Here is an 18,507-nt window from a genome sequence, read left to right as displayed (position 1 = left end):
CCATCGCTATGGTCTGAAGACTGCACAGAGCACAGGGAAGAGGCCCTGGACTGAGACACCTGCCTTTTATCTTGTGCAGAAAGGTTTCACATCTGAGTGACAAGAACACTGCTCATCAGAACAAGCAGCCACAGGCAGGGTGACATTCTTAGGAGTTTATTGACAATAGTGAGTAGGATGTACAAGTGATCAACACCTGTGGCCAGACTATGCAACTACTTTATCCTAACTTTCCTAACCCTGCCGCTACATCTTGGTGCTCCCTGGACATCTACAGCAGAGGTGGAGGCAGCCTGCTGACTGTGACGCCCTGCCTGTGATGACTTTGGTGGGTGTCCTCTGGAGGGCCAAGACTTAGAGGGCCCCGGCCTGTTTTCAGAGTCCTGCTGTGTGGCATTGGCATCTTCCTTGGCCTGTGAAGCTGGATCTGCAGAGGTCACAGGAAGATAGGATTCAGATGGGCTGGTCACTCCCAGAGTCACCTGGGTGAATGACCCCGGAGTGTGCACCTGCTGATCCTCCTCCCTATGGCTTCCTGAGGGCCCCTGGCTGACTCCGTGAGTGGAAGGGGTAGCTGGAGTGAGATCGAGCTGCCCAGCACCCCTCTCGTGTACACACTTTTGGAGGCCAACTATGGCATCAGTGGATTTAAGCCCGCGCAGCAGTGCAGGAGTGACGTCCTGAGCCAAGGTCTCCATGGCGGCCACCATCCTGCCAGGGTTGACCTTCGTGCATTGCAGTGCTGGCGCTATCTCCCCAGCCTGAAGACGGAAGTATTCCTCCATTGTGCCTTGCAATCTGAGGAGTGCAGCAGACATCCCTTCCTGATGTTCCCAAGCTTGCCTCTGCAGCTCCAGCAGCTGTGACATGACCGAGTCCAGAGGCTCATCATCTGACTCAGACTCAGCAACATTCTGGCCTCCAGCAGTCCTCCGAGTGCCGGGGACCTGCGAAGTCCCTACCTTTGTCTGCTATGGATCAGAAAGTATGATGTGCTCACCAGATTGTGATCCCGAGGCTACTTTAAAGCTAGGTCTCACCAAGGTGTGTGTCTCTGCGCCGGTGGAGGGTGTGGGTGAGCGCTGTGATGGGACTGCAGGGAGGATGCCTTTAGATTCCTCTTCAGGGATTTCTTCGGAGCTTGATTGGAGGCCCTGAGTCATGGACTCTGTCGGCTGGTTGGCAGATGTGCCTGCGAAAGCAAGGGGAGATAATTGGTGCAGTGGCCTGTGAAAGAGGACACATCACTCACAGCATGGTTGTCTGATGGATGTTGCACAGCTGGATCCTCACTTGGTAGAGCAGCGCCGACCTCACCGTCAGCACAGGACTGGTCCCAATCATCGCTGGCCAGCTGGATGACTCTGTTTTTGAATTCTGTCAGAACTTTGATTTCCGGCATCCCTCCACCTGTCTGCGACCTTTCCCTCCTGTTGTGAGTCAATTTTTCCTGCATGGATAGAGATGGGGAGAGTGTATCCAGATGCCTGCCGGGCCAGATGATAAGTATGCCTGGCCTGTGCGGGTGGTGAGTGGTCCCATGGACAGGATCAGGACAATGATGGTGTGTGTGAAAGAGTGAATGGTGATGTCCCTTGCACTGACAGTGAGTGAGGGTCCTGTTGATGTGTGATGTGTTTGTGAGTGTGTGAATTGGGAGTGATGTAAAGAGTGACTTACCCTGGCGGAACGATGGGTGGCTGTCCTCCTCTGCAGAGCATTCATGCTGACCACTGCTGCCACTGCCCCCCCAAGCCATGTTCATGACATTGCTACCCATCCTGCGGCCAGGGTGGGGATAGAGCACATCCCAACGGGCGTCCACAGCATCCAACAATCACTCGAGGGACCCATCAATGAAGCGTGGGGGGCTGCAGTCTTTTTGTCTTTGCTGCCATGCCCTCCGGGCGGCATTGGTGAGCTGGTGGCGATGAGCACTTTTAAAGATGGCAGCAGGGTGATGGCGAGCAGACGAATGAGAGTCCCCCCACCATGGAAACGGCATGTTTCCCGGGAATGCATAAATAATGAGGTGGGTTCAGGAGAATACAGCATGAAAACCTGCCATTTTCATCTGCAGGTAGGACTCCATTTTATCTGTCCGCTACTGCCCGTAGTGCAATTCTGGGAAAATTCCCCACAACCAACACACACCCTCACAAAATCGTCACTGTAATTCCCAAGTCAGCATTAGGAGTTGAACTTTGTAACCGTTGAACACTTTAATTTGTTGAATGAAATAACAGGGTTTGGACCTGTAAATCAGCAGGCCTTTCCATTGTAAGGCACAAGGCATGTCAACCAGGCTAGCATCTAGATACACTGGGCCCCAAATGAAGTTCCATACATTTATTTTCCTTTCTTTCACCAAAGTCTTGAAAAACCTTTACTGAGTGTTAGAAAAAAATGTTCTTTTATGTTTCTCTTCGCCATAATTTCAGAAAGAAACTGCAACGATGGCAATATTCAATGTTGTGAAGAACAGACACAAGTCTTGGCATGTGCGATTGGTAAAAATGAAAGCCAGTCTTTGACATTCTGAACTCCTGACAACTGCAGCAATGTGCAGTATCTTTAAAGCGTAGTTAGAATGCTACACAGGCAAGTTGGCATAAACCTTCCTACCGTACTTGTGACATCAAAGGCATATTTCACTTATATGTCTGCAGTATTTGAACCTTCTTATTCTATGATGTTTATCCCCTCCAGAATACATTTATATAGAAGGCTATTGATTTTCAAATGCTGCTAATAGTATTTTTGTTTTTCTGTGTTAGAAGTGCTGTCATCCACAGCATTGCTTATATCACCATAATAATGCAGCATTAAAATGAATCTCTACAAAGCCAACTGCTATGGAGCAAACACTGATACAAATTGTATTCAACCAGAATTTGATTGGCAGATTCAGCCTGATTCTGTGTTATCAGCTTTATACATCAGGCTCATTTTACATGTGACCTTTTATTGATATCCACAGAAAGTTGACTGTCACTCTCTGTTACTAGGCTTGAAATCTATCATATCTTTAAATTAGAAAGAGTCTTACCCTGTTCATTGCACTAACTTATGCCTTTTACAGCTTTAACAATGGCAGAAGTCGACTGGATTCAGGATCTAGTCAACCACTCTGGCTTTTGCCTATACAATGCAGGTTTGAATACCTTTGGTCATCTTACATTATTAGGTAATGTAAATTGCTTTGTCAATTAATTTCCATTCTCGTACCTTTTGTTGCTTTGAATTTCTTGCCTTCAGAAGGTCATTTGCATCATGCTTGTGAATCTCAGGCAGTTGTTTTTTTTTTCCCAATGATTAAATGTAGAAGTGTGTTAACCAGCACAAGAATGATGACAATGACTGACACCAACCAGCATTTTTAATCATGCATCACAGATAAGTACCTCCAAGAGCCAACAAGTGTGGAATGCTGTCACAGAATGTTATTGTATGATATTTCACTGTCAGGTTTTCAGCTCTGACTTTGGTTGGAGGCTGATGGGAAATAATGTATTCATACGAAAGCCTTCGTGGCATTCCATGGACAGGATATGTTAATGACTGTAACTATGATATAAGTTCATTTCTTGATACTAATGGTGTAGATTCAAGGTATACATTTAGCTTTTTGAGAAACAGAAATAAGCAAATATTTATATATGTTCCTAAAAATAAATTAAATAGAAAATATGTGACAAGCAAATATGAGATGTGTTTTTTATCCTAAGGGTAGGCTGACCCAGTTGTTCAAGTGTAACATTCCCACTTATATATTCCTGTAGGAGCCTAGAATGGCAAAGAAATAAGATCGCATGGCTCCTTATCATACACTCTATTTATGCTATGCATTAGGATAAGTTAGAAAAAATTAGATTAAAACTGCAAAGCTGATTTTCCTGGCTTGCATCACCAGTGGGAACCTTGTTCACTGACCTTTTCATGGTTGAAAAATTGAGGTCAATATTCTCAAGATTTACCAATACTTGTGCCTGGTGGTCAGATCTCCCCACTGGCAGTGCAGACTCAGAAAATCATCTGTTCAATGTAAATACGAATTTCAATTCTGATTCATGTGGGGATTGTTGGTTGATTTTCATGCGATATTTTCCCTCTCCCCGCTCCCTCACCCCACCCCCCACCCCACCACATATAATGGCATCATTTCTGTGAAACAAGAACGAACATAGCCAGAGAGTGAACTTTTCCTCCTACTCTCATGCACCCAATTGGGACTGACATGACATGTAATTAGGAGCTTAATAATTTTTAATTATTAGTAAAATGCTGCGAACATTTTTGGAACTTCTATTTCAGATAAATTAGTACTATTTTGTTTTTCAAAGGTTACCATTTCCGTTAAGATAAGAAATTGCAGAATAAGTAAAGGCTATTCAATCCATTTAACCTGTTTTATAGATTGCAGTTAACCTTCCCTCCATTGTTACCCTCTAAGTGACCAATGTTTAAGATCTCTTCCCTCCCAATCCCAATCCTGCGCTAAATTAAAATTGCTATAGAGGGATAGTCACTCCCTCCATCTGGCGGATACAGTGTGGCGCAGGACTTACAGCTTCTTTTCTGCCCACTCGTCATCTTTCCACCGTTGATTTAGTAACTGGCTGAGATGCCCATCTAACTCTGGCAGGAGCACCATCATATTTAAATTGAAGTCCAATTATGTAATTGCTACCCAAAAGTATTGTTTATGGCCTGCTAGGCAGAGTGTTGCCTAGTTGCGCTGCACTGCAGCACCTGTCAGCTAAGAAGTGGAGATCGTTAAAGATAGGCGACATTTTTTCATGGGATCTAACTCCAGGCCTCACAAAAATAACCTAGGCTATTCCATCCTCCCCCCAAACATGCCCCCTCCTCTTATGCGCCTATTTCCTTCTGCTACATATATTTCTCCACTACCTTTCTGAAAGTACTACAACAAAACCAACTTGCATTTATTAATGCAGTAAAACATCCCAAGAGCATTCACAGAAACATTATCAAACAATATTTGACATCAAGCACATGAGAAGATATTGGGACAGATGCCAAAAGCTTGACTAAAGAGGTAGACTACCAATGGCGGAGTAATTAAGATCAGGGATGTACCAGGGGCCAGAATTTTAGGATCTACTAATTCAGCTTTATTTGCATTAAGTCAATAACTGCAAGTGCAATGTTTTTACTTGGTTATTTCATTTTAATACCTAGTTTCTAACATTAAAGTGATGTAAACTTTTTTTAAAGATTTGTGTTCAGTAAGCACCAAATGGTACAGTCACAATATCCACACATAACATTTCGAATGCATTACTGAAAATAAATATTGTATTATTGGGATACATTTCTTGCTTTTGACAATACAGCCAAATATTCTTGTTGACTGATGGAACCTGGTCTCACGCCACTGAGATATTTTCAAAGACTGGCCCCCATCTGTCCCAAAATAAGTTCATGTTCCATTGTCATGAAACAACCATATGTCCTGTAACTATTCCCTTTCAATCATTCTGAATAATCCCTGTTTTTGTTGCTGCTTCACACTTTGCTTCAACTACATTTTAAAGTGTATTTAAAGTAGAAACGTTACTGAGGCTGTATGCCCTGCTTTCATTTTCACCTGAACAACTGTGGGAAACACTGTGGCAGCATGGATGAGTTACAGCTTTAAGCTTCATAAATTATTACAATTTGAAAAAAAACACAAAAACTAAGAACAAAAAAGAAACAGGCAAATGCACCCGATTAAATCCAAAAGAATGGCCCAAAAAGTAAAAAAGTACAGTTATATGGAAAACAATCTTGCCAACACCTTGCAATTTTATGTAAAATCAAATAAAAGGCCTAGACAGACCTTCCACTAAAAATGAGAGCACATGAAATTGGAGGCAACCTATTGACTTGGATAGGACATTAGTTAGGTGGTAGGATACTGAGTAGGGGTAATGGTTATGTACTCAAATTGGAAAAATGGAACTAGTGGTGTTCCCCAGGGGTGTATACTTTGGCCTCTGCTATTCATTATATGCGTAAATAAATTGGATGAAGGAATACAAAGTCATATATCCAAGTTTGCTGATGACTTTAAGCGAGGTGTTACAGTAAATAGTGTAAATGGGAAGCAGAAAGTTGCAAGGTGACATTGATATACTAGGTGAATGGGTAAAACTGTCATAGATTGAGCTTAATATGGGAAGTTTGAGGCCATCCACTTCAAGCCTGAAAAAAGTAGATTTCTAAATGGCAAGAAGCTATAGGAAATGTGGTAGGTGTCCAAGTATGAAAAACACTAAAAGCTAAGGGGCAGGTACAAAAGATAATTAAAAAGGCTAATAGAATATTAGCTTTTATCCCAAGAGGGTTGGAATACAAAGGGGGTTGAAGTTATGTTATCGTTATGTAAAGCTGTGGTCCAACCCTATTTAAAGTACTGGATTCAGTTCTGGATACGCAGCTCAAGAAGGATATATATATAAAATAGGGCTAGGTTGTTCAGGGTGATGTCAGGAAGTACTTCTGCAATCAAAAAAGCAGCTGAGGCAAGTTCAAATGAAAATTTCAAAACTGAGCATGATAGATTTTTACCAAAACAGAATACAACGGTTGCTGGAAACGTAAAAGAAAAAAACAGAAAATGCAGGAAATACTCAGCAATTCTGGCAGCATCTTTTTTTCTATTCATTTACAGGATGTGGGCTTCACTGGGTAGGCCAGCATTTATTGCCCATCCCTAATTGTCCTTGAGAAGGTGGTGGTGAGCTGCCTTCTTGAACCGCTGCAGTCCATGTGGTGTAGGTGCACCCACAGTGTAGTTAGGGAGGGAGTTCTAAGATTTTGACCCAACAATAGTGAAGGAACGGTGATATATTTCTAAGTCAGGGTGATGAGTGGCCTGGAAGGGAGGAGGTGGCAATGGCATAGTGGCATTGTCACTGGACTAGCAATCTAGACACCCAGGGTAATTCTCTAGGGACCCGGGTTCAAATCAGGCAGATGGTGGAATTTAATAAAGTTTAAATAAATTTAATAAATTCAATAAAAATCTGGAATTAAAGTCTACTGATGACCATGAAACCATTGTCGATTGTCAAAAAAACTTATCTGGTTTGTTAATGCCCTTTAGGAATGAAATCTTCTGTCCTTACCTACATGTGACTCACATCAATGTGGTTGACTCTTAGCTGCCCTTTGAAATGGCCTAGCAAGCCACTCAGTTGTATCCAGTCAATAAAAAGGAATGCAACTGGACAGACCACTCGGTATTGACCTAGGCACCGCAAACGACAACAGTAAACCCAGCCCTGCTGACCCTGCAATGTCCTCCTTACTAATTTCTGAGGGCTTGTGCCAAAATTGGGAGAGCTGTCTTACAGACTAGTTAAGCAACAGCCTGACATAGTCATACTCCATGGAATCATATCTTGCTGATCATGTCCCAGACACCACCATCACCACCCCTGGGTATGTATTGTCCTGCCAGTGGGACAGGACATACCCAGGGATGGTGGCACAGTGGTATACAGTCAGTGGGGAGCTGCCCTGGGAGTTCTCAACATTGACTCTGGAGCCCATGAAGGCTCATGGCATCAGGTCAAACATGGGCAAGGAAACCTCCTGCTGCTTACCTCAAACCACCTCAGCTGATGAATCAGTACTCCTCCATGCTGAACACCACTTGGAGGAAGCACTGAAGTCCTCCACCCAGGCTTCAATGTCTATCACTAAGAGTGGCTCGGTAGCACCACCACAGCCTGAGTTGGCCGAGTCCTGAACAGCATAGCTGCTAGACTGGGTCTGTGACAGGTGGTGAGGGAACCAACAAGAGAGAGAAACATACTTGACTTAATCCTCACCAACCTCCCTGCTGCAGATGCATCTGTCCATGGTAGTATTGGTAGAAGTGAACACCGCACAGTCCTTGTAGAGAAGAAGTCCCATCTTCACATTGAGGATACCCTCCATCATGTTGTGTGGCACTACCACCGTGCTAAATGGGATAGATTTCAAACAGATCTACCAACTCAAGCCTGAGCAACCATGAGGCGCTGTGGGCCATCAGCAGCAGCAGAATTGTACTCAGCCACAATCTATCAACTCATGGCCCGCGTATTTCCCACTCTATCATTACCAACCTGGTTCAATGAAGAGTGCAGGGGGGCATGCCAGGAGCAACACCAGGCATACCTAAGAATGAGGTGTCAACTTGGTAAAGCTGTAACACAGGACTACTTGCAAGGCAAACGTCATAAGCAGCAAGTGATAGACAGAGCGAAGCAAATTCACAACCAACGGATCAGATCTAAGCTCTGCAGCCCTGCTACATCCAGTCATGAATGGTGGTGGACAATTAAACAACTCACTGGGAGAGGAGGATCCACAAATAGCTTCTGACCTCATTACAGCCTTGGTGCAAGCATGGACAAAAGAGCTGAACTCAAGAGGTGAGGTGAGAGTGACTGCCCTTGACATCAAGGCCGCATTTGACCACGTGTGGCATAAAGGAGCCTTAACAAAATTGGAGTCAATTGGAATCAGAAGGAAAACTCTCCATTGGTTGGAGTCATATTTAGCACAAAGGAAGATGGTTGTGGTGGTTGGAGATCAACCATCTCAGCTCTAGGACATCAGTGCAGGAGTTTCTCAGGGTAGTGTCCTCAACCCAACCATCTTCAGCTGCTTCATTAATGATCTTCCTTCAATCATAATGTCAGAAGTAGGGATGTTCACTGATGATTGCACAATGTTCAGTGCTATTCCTGACTCCTCAGGCCCTGAAGCAGTCCATGTCGCCACATTATAGGACGGATGTGATTGCATTGGAGGGGGTGCAGAGGAGATTCACCAGGATGTTGCCTGGGATGAAACATTTAAGTTATGAAGAGAGGTTGGATAGACTTGGGTTGTTTTCATTGGAGCAGAGAAGACTGAGGGGTGGCCTGTTCGAGGTGTGCAAGATTATGGAGGGGCATGGACAGGGTGGATAGGGAGCAGCTGTTCCCCTTAGTTGAAGGGTCAGTCACAAGGGGACACAAGTTCAAGGTGAGGGGCAGGAGTTTTTGCGGGGATGTGAGGAAAAACATTTTTACCCAGAGTGTGGTGATGGTCTGGAATGCACTGCCTGGGAGGGTGGTGGAGGCGGGTTACCTCACATCCTTTAAAAAGTACCTGGATGAGCATTTGGCACATCATAACATTCAAGGTTATGGGCCAAGTGCTGGTAAATGGGATTAGGCAGGTAGGTCAGGTGTTTCTCACGTGTTGGTGCAGACTCGATGGGCCAAAGGGCCTCTTCTGCACTGTGTGATTCTGTGATTAATTGTGTGATTGGTGCAGATAATCTTAAAATCTCCCCTTGCATCCCATTGAGAAATACATGCTGGCTTCCAGTATTTGTCTTCCAAAGATGAGCCTAAATGTTACACTAACCAGCTTAGCGTTCTAAGCATTGTGTCTTTATTCTTAAAGGTTAGGAATACACGGAACGTTTCCCAATCTTTGGATTTCTTGCCAATTTTCAATCCACAAATGAAAACTTCTGCTGAAAATGTTTTGCCACTTATAGCCAAATATGCTTAAGGGTCCCTGGTCCTATATCACTATATAATCATGATGTTCCATCACTTTATTTCCCTCATGGCATCAGCTTTTTACTATAGCTTCTTCTACTAATACAGTCAAAACCTTATGTACATATTCTATTGGTTTTGCTGACATTCTTTTTATTAGATTACAAAACATTTCTTTTCCCTTTCATGGGATGTGGGCATCACTGGCAAAGCCTGCATTTGTTGCCCATGAACTGGACATTTCAGAGGTTGGTTAAGAGTCAACCATATTGCTACGGGTTTGGAATCACATGAAGGCCTGACCAGGTAAGGACAACAGATTTCCTTCCCTCAAGGAGATTAGTGAACCAGATGGATTTTTATGATAACCGTTGATAATTTCACGATCACCATTACTGAGACTAGCTTAGCTTTATATTCCAGAATTATTAATTGAATTTAAATTCCACCAGCCGCGATGGTGGGATTTAAACACATGTCCCCAGAGCATCAGCCTGGGCCTCTGGATTAGTACTCCAGTGACATTACCACTAGGCCACCATCTCCCCTTAAAACATCCTGCAATCTTTCTTTATGGAAAATGAAGTTTTGCTTTTTTTATTCATTCTTGGTATGCAAATATCACTAGCTGATCCGTAATTGCCCTTGAGAAGTTGGGATACAGCTGCCTTCTTGAAGCACTGCAGTCCATGTGGTGCACAGGTACATCCACTGTCCACAGTAAAACAGTCAAACATGCCTTGATTTTCAGATATGCCTTTGTTGTCTAAGGATGAGTCAATATGCGATTAACATGAGGCAGGATTTCCCAGTCGTCGGGCGGGCACAGCAGGTGGGCCCAGGAGTGGCTGCCAAACGCACCGTTGCCCACGATCAGGCCCCGGCCGTGATCTCATGCTGACGGGCCAATTAAGGCCCGCCCAGCATGAAACGTGGCTCCGCAATGGACGGGTAGGGCCGAGCAGGAGCAGGGGCTTGTTGGCCACCGGGTCCAATGGCGACCCTGGTGCCCAGTTTAAAAGTGGCCCAGGCAGCCCCTGGAAGGCTGCCATGCAGGAAGTCCCCTGAACGGACACTAAGGACAGAGTGCAGCTGGACACTGCAGGCAGGAGGGCAGGTCGGGTGGGAATTCGGTCCCCCGTTTCTCTGATGAGTGCCTCACCACCCTCCTGGAGGAGGTGGCGACCAGGAGGGACACCCTTGTCCCAGGGATGGGAGGAGGAGGCCGCCGCACCTCACCAAGAGGGCATGGGAGGAGGTGGCAGCACTGGTCAGCAGCCGTGACATGATGCGGTGCAGTGCCAGAATCGCTTCAAGGACCTGCTGCACTCAGGAAGGGTGAGTACCATATTGGCATGGGCCAGTGTGCAAATGTGTTAAGGTCTGGCCATCCCTCCGAGGACCTCAGGGGTGCTAGAGTCTGAGTGTCAAATGTAAATCATGCCGGAGCTGGCCAAGGCATTAGTGAGCCCTGACTGCTTGGACTGGGTGCCTTGCAGCACAAGGACCACTGACTTGGATGTGCCCTGCCAGGTGCCCCTCAGCTGGGGTTGGCCAGGGTGCATTGGGGCTGCAGGTACAGAGTGGACTAATCAATGCTCCTCTGTTGCTTCAGGAGAAGACAGCCCACAACAATATAGAAGAGGCATGGACTGGCGAAGGCCCCACTAGCCTCCTAATCCTCTCAAGATATGAGCAAGACGCCCTGGAACTGGAGAGCTGGCACGTTCCATGTGCATCTGGGCATGGAGAGGCAAGGGAGCAAGATGGAGGTAAGAGTGCAGTGTACAGAGGTGACGATTTTGGCTTGTGCAACCATTCTAGTGTCATCTCTTCATTGATGGGGGCCTCAAATCTGGAGTTCCCATTGATCATTGGAAGACAAGGGCACCATGATGCAGATCTTCATTGTCTCACCAGGGTGCCTGGCATGTAGAGTGACAGTGTGATGACTTTAACTAATGGCATGTCCTTCTTCTCCCTTTTAGGTTCACCAGCAGGGGTTCACTCTCTGGACCCCGAAGGGCCACCCCTGACACTAGAAGACTGCCGGGTGTCATTTGCACCTGCGTCACACCTGCTCTTTGAAGCAGGCACTAACGCAGATACCAGCACCTCAGTGGGCATTAGCGTGGCAGCTAGTATCTCGCTGCATGTTGGTGAGGGGACTTCATAATCGCTTGAGGTGCAGGCGGAAGCAGAGAGTGCCCAGGGCGCCGGCAGTGGGAGGACTGCTGGGGACCAGGACCATGCTTAGTCGAAGACTGATGATGAGCCTCCCGAGTCCTCCATTAAGCGACAGATGCTGGGTGTCCAGCAAGATATGCAGGAGGATCTGGCGGAGATCCATGAGGATATGCGTGCCATGGTCTCCGTGAGGGAGGAGTCCATGCGGAGATGAGCACCGCGTTATCCATCATGGCCAAGCGCACTGCCTCCTCCATTAAAAGAGTGGCAACTCTCATGGAGAGGCAGCTCCAGGGGCAGAATGAGGGGTTCCTGAGGTTGAGCTCAGACCTGCAAGCCCTCACACAGGCACTGATCTCAGGTGGTCACGGTCAGTGTGGGAGATGGATGAGGCACCCAGTATTCCAGCTAGGTGCCCGTCCTTCAATGGTGTGCAGGGAGGTCCAGAGCAACCTCCCATTGGTGCACGAGCTGCCTGTCACCTCTGTGGGCTCCTCTGAGGGCACTCTGAATGACAGCAGCAGCCCCTCTGCCACTCCACCATTGACCGTGGCATCTGATGAGGCTGCGGCAATGGGAGATGCCAGCCATGGCATTGGCTGCTCCCTCCCAGGTAGAGCCACTCCGGCACCCACGCGCGCCCGCCAAGCAAAATATCGCGCGATGATGTCGGGATGCTCACCCGACGACATCGTGCACAATTTTACACCGATTGGGTCAGTCACGCGCCTGCCCGCAGGCCCATGCACTATATCACAGAATTACAAAAAACAACCATTGTGCTCCTATCTCTGAAACTGCTAACAAATAAAGTTTGCTAAGCAATAAACATCAGGAATGCAATTCCCTTATACTATGAAAGTTGACTTACTAAGTCTAAGATTGTGACACAAGTTGAAGCTCATGGTGATGGTCATTCAAAATCCATCAACTCATTCAGTGAACAGTACACCTCACTATTCAAATATAAATTTCCGCTATCCATTTCAACATTTAAGTATCACTTTCTGCTATTCAGCATAAAATCAATTTTTTTGTGCCTAAGCTGCACTAGTTAACTTTGTCTTAAAGATCGGATTTGGAGAAATTTAAATGAAAACAGACTTAAGTTTGAAGTTGGATCAAAACAGGAGATATGTACAAAGGCAGGCAAACAGGTCTATAATTTGAAACATATTGACATGAAATGCATTTGAAAGAATAGCCCTAGTCAACAAAGACATAAGGGTGACTTCAAAGTTAGAAAGGTGGATTGCAAAGCATCACCACAAGTGGAGAATAATAGAAATTAATATGCATAAAATGGGAAAGGGGAAATCAAAGCGATAAGGGCTGGCCTATTGCCCTTGGTTCTGAATTTCCACATGGTGAGTTGCAGCCCAGCAGCATGCCATTGAAATATGGGAAGTGACAGCAGCCTGCCAGAAGCAAGCTCTAGGAATACAAGTAGCAAAGACTCCTTGCCAGGAGCAAACTGCCATTAGACAATGGTTACTTCAGTCCCCATGATCATTTTATGGAGCTTGTGGAGCCAACTACCTTTCATGACCCTGGCCCTTAGGTGGCTTCCAGGAGACGCAAAAGAATAGATCAAGAAAGGTTATGTGCAGGCAACCAGTGAAAACACAAGGCTGGATTTCCTAAAAGGTAATCTTCCCAATAGGACTGAGTCTGAGGTCTTACGGGCAGTCGGTGTGACCTCGAGAGCAGATTTTACCAGTGATAACCAATTAAGACTGCCATCTAATTAAGTATGGCAGTCTACCTTCAGACTTACTGACCCAATCAGGCAGCCTGAAGCTCTGCAGCCTCAGCAGCGCTACCCATTGAGGTGGGCACTGCAGAGGCTGCAGGGAGAAGAAAAGGTGCCTCAATGCTGAGGCACTCTCGAAGGCCAGGAATTTTTTTAAACGTGCTTGGGTGAGGCAGGCAGGCCATGGTGGTTGGCAGAATAAACCCTCCAGTGGAAGCAACAGAGCTGCAGGGATGGCTATTGCCACTGGGGAGGTGAGGTGGGGGGTGGGGGGTGGGGGGGGGGCGGGGAGGGGCCCTCTGTGGGCCATAGAGCAACCATAAAGGAAGGCTCCGGCCCTCGCTCCAGGAACCCACTGGGAAGCTGCCTTGATGCACTTCCCATGTGGCAGGGACCTGTCCTAACACCAGTAAAATGCTGGTGGGGGATAGAGAGTAGCCAATAATTGGCCCAATAATTGAATTAATTGACTGTCCATTTCCAGTCAGTGGGAAACCACGTCATTGCCATTCCCACTTCTGGGAATGTGTTGAGGTGACGGGTAGACATCGGGCTTTGGGAAAGGGTAGTTTGATTATATTTTCTTAGGAACTCACTGCAACAAAGAAGAATGTGCACTAATAGGGTGCTCTATTACTGATGAAGGTTAAAGTCTAACTGGAAAGGATGCACTTGTTGGTGTTAACTTTTTCACCCAGTGATAATTGTTAGCACACTACATAGAGACAAAGAGGACACGATGTGTTCTCATGCTGTGGAATGAGTCGTGGATCGAGCAAATATACCTTTATGGGATGTACTGCAATTGTACAAAAAAGTATTTGACAGAAAAGATGTAATGTGAGAAGATGCGTCCTGATGCCCCTTGCAGCCCCTTGAGGAATTGTCTGAGTGTTGGTCACTAAGATGTTCTCCTTGATCATCACCAAGATCCACCATGTAGATCACTTCCCCAATGAGAAGCAGTCAACTGCAAGTTCAGGGACAGCATTTCCCCCCGTTGGGGGAGTTGTGCGGGAGCGGGCGTGTTCCCAATTGGCACCCCTGGTCGGGAGCATGCCGCCATTTTACGTGGGCGTGCCAATTAAGGCTCGCCCAGCATGACGTCCACCCGGACGCGCTGTGCGCTCCCTGTGCGGGCGGGGGAGGAATTCCCTGAGCCGGGAGCGCGATCTTTCGAGCATGTGTGCAAAAGAGCTCACAAATCTTCCTGAGGCAAAGTGCTGCCTCAGGGAGATCGGCGCAAGTGTGAAAACGGTATTAAAGGCAGAAAATAATATTCCTGACATGTCCCCTCATGTGACACTGTCACATGAGCTGGGACACGTCCACTATTTAAAAATTTTCCAAACATTTTAAATCCCTCATGAAACCTCATCCCGCCCATGGGTGAGGTTTTGTGCTTTTTCGGAAGGCTGCCTGGGCTCCTCGCCTGCCCGGCAACTGTGAGGTTGGGCGGGCGGGCCCATTAATTAGATAAATTACTTTTTTCAAGGCCATAAGTGGCCACTAACAGTTCGGGGGACACGCAGCTGACTCGGCTGCGCACCCGCCGAACTGAGAATCTAAATGCCGCGGAGTGACATGGGGACGCACGCCCGACATCACCCCGCATTATTTTACATGTCGGTGAGCGGGCCCTGCCCCCGCTGGCCGACCGGAAATTGCTGCCCCAGGTATCTATGGGTAGAAAGGCAAAAAAATTCCTTTAAAAAGCATACCCAGGTCTATAGATTTTAATCTAAATTACCCAGAGTACAGATGGAGTATAAAACTAGGAGCCTATTAAAAGGAACAATGTGATGTGCTTTGTTGGTTCTTATGTCAAAAGAAATATTATAGGGTATAGTATTCTGTTCAGTTGTGCATGGTTTATAAACTGAATGAGCTAGTTTTATTTTTTCATTGGTATCAGTAAATCAGTTCACCTTTAGGAAGACAGGAGAAATGTACATGGCACATGTGAGAGATTATGGTATCCAGTTTGTTAAATACAGGTCTTTATTTTTACAGTCCCAGATAATGCTAACACATGGCTTGACAGTGGGTAGTAATTAGCACAAATTGCTTTGGGAGTAAGATTATAGCATTAGCAGAAATGTGGTTTAAACTAGGATAGGATTAGGAGATATACACTAGCGGTTACAAAGAGTTGGATTTTCATTCCCAAGGTGGGTAGCAAGGGCAGGATTTTACACTTCACAGGCGGGCGCATGCCTAGCCCAATCTGGTGTGAAATCGCATGAGATGACGTTGGGCAAGCGTCCTGACGTCACTGCACACTCACCCGATAAAGTTGGAAGCACACCCGCTGACAATTAAGAGGACAATTAAGCCCATTAACAGCACAATTGCCTATGACTTTTCATGGCCCGCCCAACTTTTTGGGCAGAATGTTCGGCTCGGGGACCAGGGGTGGTGCCCACTCACCAAGGCGTAAAATGACGCGCGGTGACATTGGGCGCGTGTCTCGATGTCGCCGCGTGTCATTCAGATTTTCAGTTCAGCGGGGCGCACACCGGAGTCGGCTGTGTGCCCGTCGAACTGTCAAGGGCCTTTTAAGGCCAGTTAACTATCAATTAAAACAATAAACTGAGCTCTGTGTCTCGGGGAGATTTCTGCGCTCTTTCGCGCATATGCGCAGGCCCCGACTCAGGCAACCCCCACCCCCGCCCCCTCGCCCGCACAGGGAGAGCTCTGCGCTTCTGGGCGCATGTCACACCGGGCGGGCCTTAATTGGGCCACCCACGTACAATGGGATCGCCCACGCCTGCCCTCGCACAGCCCTCCCGACGGTGAGAAAATTCTCCCCTGTGGTTGGCGGACAGGCGAATCAGCCAGGCGGCCTTTGCAATTTTCACCAAATCTTATCCAAGGTCGGGATGAAATGTCCGTTAGGCAACAAAATATCAATAAATATCTGGGGATAGCATTTCTATGAGGCATATTTTCAGGTGCTTGATTGTGATGCATGGGCAATACAGCTTTATTTCATTATTTGAAGGTCCGCAGCTCCCTGAGGCAGCTGTCTGCCTTCAGGGTGCTCTCTCGCAGCGCTCAGCTGTGGCCGCAGTGACGTCATTGCCCGCCGTCTTCCCACCCCCACCCTGGCAGCGCTGAGCTTTTCAGCGTGTGTTTCACACTGGCCGGCCGCTAATTGGCCAGCCAGCGTGAAATCGCGATTGGGGGACCATTGCGGTCGGCGGTACATTTCCCGGCCCCTCCCGGGTCCGCTGGGGGTAAAATTCAGGCCCAAGAGTCAGGAAAATTCCAGGCTCCACCTGCCCACCTCAGGAGAAAGTGCCCGCGAGGATGGGATTTTCGTTGCTCCGGGGGGAGGTGCAAGTTTCCGTTCGAAGGCAGCAACACAGGCTGCTGGGTGCAGCAGCAGGCTCTTTAAAAGGTCTGCCTCGGTTCAGTGGACTTTGTCCCAGTAATAATACAATCAGAAAGGCCTTCCAGCCCTTAGCCCCCACAGACTCCCCATGCCCCATCCATGCCACCTCATGCCCCACCCACCCCCTATGACCCCTCATACCCACATGCCAAGCCACGCTCCCCCCAAAATAACCCCTTTAGTTTCTGCTGCTCCCTATGCCTAGGTATGGCCCCCAATCTACCCTAATGGCCCCTCATGCCGCCCATGCCAAGCTATGGCACTTCCATACCCAATAGCTCATTATACACTTTATAGAAGCAATAAATACTATAGTGACAGTACGATGTGTAAAATTGCTTTAAAAAAACAGCCATTCTCGATAACTTTCCACTCTCTCAGAAGACAAGAATTGGTAGGATTAAATGTAGAAAGACATCAGGCCTCCAAATGTCCTACAATGCTAAGGAAAGACAACAAGGAAATGGCAGAGGCTTTGGTCACAATCTTTCAAATATCTTTTGACTTAGGTTATGCCAGAAGATGGGAAGTTTGTCATTGTAACAAATGTGACTAATTCAACAAAAAAAAACTTTTCATTGTGCCCACCTCCCACATATCTCTTTGAAATTTCCAGCTGCCAGGTGCAATCTTACCCCATTCCATATTGCATCAAATACATGAAAAGCTACAGCAGGAGATTGACTACTACATTTAGAAACCATTTGACTGGTGGATTTCTGTGTAAAACATTGTGGAAAAAGCTTTTTGAGGAATTAGATTATTGAAATAATATTCAGGTAGGCTTACTAAACAATTAAAATGGAAAAATTGTAAGAAATGAAACATGAACAATTTATAGTTTCATCTGTGGTAGACTTTGAACTACATTTAATAAATGGACTGGAAAACATTCTGAAGCAAGCTTTGATGTTGTATTAACCAAGCTAGCAAGTGTTACGTTAAATGGCTTGGTAATATGTTCAATTAACATTTTGAATGATTTGTCAGAACATAACAATGAATACTTCAAAAGTAAAATATACAATTTCATAAATATGATTACAAATTATATTCTGTGTTTAATTTAAAACATGCTTCAAAGTTTCAAAGCCACTCAGTCATTCTGTCATGTTCTTCCTCAGAGGAAAAAAATAATAGAATTCTAGATCTTTAAACATTTGATATTTACTAGTTGAATAAATGTGAAACATAAGAGGCTGCTTGTTAGATAGTGATTGGTGAGGGCAGATAATGGTCAGGGGGAGAAGATTGTTAAATCATTCTGAAGCCAGATGGTGAAGTAGGAAAATGAATGCCTAACTTTTATTCGATGCTCAATTTATTGACAGAATGCAACATTACAAATGTCTGCCTCCTCCCTAACCAGCACGGAGGGTGGGATTTTCTGGTCCTGCTGAAGTCAGTGGCTGGCTGGCTGGCTCACTGCATCTGTTTGGTGGGAGCCGTGATGCTGGGGTTAGAAAACCCAGACCCAAGTGTCCTGGCAGTCTCTCTTTATATGTGCTCAATGTGCATAATCAATCAGTGCTGTCCACCTGTATACCCTTGACCTTAATAATACAATTAACATAACATTAATAAAGATGGGGACCAAGAGGAGCAGATGG

This window comes from Cetorhinus maximus, chromosome 19, assembly GCF_964194155.1.
Source record: "Cetorhinus maximus chromosome 19, sCetMax3.hap1.1, whole genome shotgun sequence".
NCBI classification, from domain to species: Eukaryota; Metazoa; Chordata; class Chondrichthyes; order Lamniformes; family Cetorhinidae; genus Cetorhinus; species Cetorhinus maximus.
This window is presented reverse-complemented; position numbering follows the sequence as displayed.